The following is a 2,138-nucleotide window of genomic DNA, read 5'->3' on the forward strand; positions in this document are numbered from 1 at the left end:
CTTTGAAAAACCATATACTGTCTCTACTGAAGGAAGGAAGAAATGAATTAAAAAGGAGACCTACTCTACAAAAGGAGTCCTGAAGTTTTACACAGATGGTTCATGCCTTGACTCTAGGGCGGGATTCAGAATATATGGACCAGGAGTTAACCTAGCAGTGCCCCTGGGAAAACATGCCACAGCCTTCCAATCGGAAGTCATGGCAATAGAATCATATGCCAGAAGACTCATACAAATGAGGACAAAAGGAGCAAAATACTTGATACCATCTGCAGCCAGGCTGCACTAAAGGCACTTGATACCTGTTCGTTTGACTCGAAAGCAGTCTGGGAATGCAAGAATGCTCTGGGAGAGCTGGCTAAGAATAACAGAGTAACACTCGGTTGGGTGCCGGGCCATGAGGGCATTCCTGGAAATGAAAAAGCTGTTATCCTCACCAAAAATGGAGCGTAGTCCATTATGGTGGGGCCGGAGCCAGGTTACAGGATAGCTTTCTCCAACGGCAAAGCTCTCGTAAAAGATTGGGAAAAGAGGATAAGAAACTTTAATTGGAGTAAGGCCTCAGGATTAAGACAATCTAAAATGTTTATCTCTCCTTATGCTAAAGGGTGAGTATCTCTCCTAGATTAGAGTAAGGAGGATATAAGAATGATATTAGGGATGTTGACAGGACATGGCCCCCTAAAGAAACATCTTATGAGGGTGGGCCTTAGCCAGACTGATGAATGCAGACTCTGCTGAGAAGAGGAGGAATCAGCGGAGCATATTAGGCTAAATAGTCCTGCCATATCAAAAATTCTGAAAAGATTCCTGGGAGCATATCTCCTCAGCGCCAAGAACATTAAAGAACAGGAGTCCTCAAATCTGATCGGCTTCTGTAAAAGTTTCAGGTTCTGAGGTCACAAATGTAAGGTAATGGAGGTGCAAAGGTCCTTTTCAGGACTAAGTGTGGGGACAATCCGTCTTTTTCCCTGAGGTTAAAAGAAATCCCTGTGCATAAATTACTTTTCTTTGTATGATTTACACTTTATTTTGTACATATTTTTAGATTTTTTTTCTTCACAATATATTGTAAACATTGGTGTTGAAAACCCAAGGAATTGAGGCGAGAGAACCTTGAAGGGGGGCTGTTAGCCCCAGGTAAGGATTTTGAAGCCTAGGTTTAAAAAATCAAGTCACCATCATTCTTCCAGTCAGCTTGTCATTAATTGATACAGCAGATCTTCAATAGTTAGCAACATACTTGTAGTCATAATGATGATCAACCTCATAGTATGGCTCTGCCCTAGTGGGTGTCATGCCACTGAAAATTACTTTGTTGCCAATTGTCTGAAAAGTAAAATTTCTGTGATTCCCTATACACAGGATATAGCCTAATGTTTCATTTCACTATAGCAGCCCAAATTAAAGATTCCAAGAGTAGGCACACAACACCCACAGATGTAGTGGTATCTTCTGTACATATCACTAGTAACAGAAGTAATTATTTGGGCAAGTTATCTTTAAAAACAACTATGTTTAATGAATTTAGATTAAATAAGTATTTGTGTGTAACTTAGTTATACCTGATGTACTTTTAGAATACTGTAATTAAAGAAGTGCTTGTACCAATTGTATTATAGACCTAAATGTTGGATTCAGAGCAGGCTCTTTTCTCCTATTAGAAAGAATAGAATATTTTGTTATCTAGAGAAATTATGATCTGTTATTCATAAATTTTTTATTCATTTATAATAAATTTTTATTATTGAATAAAAAGCTGTAAAATATAAAATGTGTTTTTCTGTACTTTTAAGTTCAAAAGTGTTATTTAAAATTAAATATACATTTGATGCTATTTGGTACAACAAATCCAGTCGTGTTGCTGTTTTATGAATTATGATGAATTTAGGCAAAACTTCATGATTACTTCTATAGAGTTTTAAAACATTTGTTCACCAAGTTTGAGGATATATCAAATTTATGAAAAGAATTTTTAGACCATATTGAACCCATTGTAGCTGGTTACCAATCCTGTACATAGTATTTAAATTTTCAATTTGGGAAATCCTGAATCACAGATAAATAATTTTGATCTTGAGTATCAGGAGCCAAAAAATAATAACCACCATTGAGTTATATTTTATGGCCTTTGAAGT

This window comes from Homalodisca vitripennis, chromosome 2 (assembly GCF_021130785.1).
Source record: "Homalodisca vitripennis isolate AUS2020 chromosome 2, UT_GWSS_2.1, whole genome shotgun sequence".
Taxonomy (NCBI): Eukaryota; Metazoa; Arthropoda; class Insecta; order Hemiptera; family Cicadellidae; genus Homalodisca; species Homalodisca vitripennis.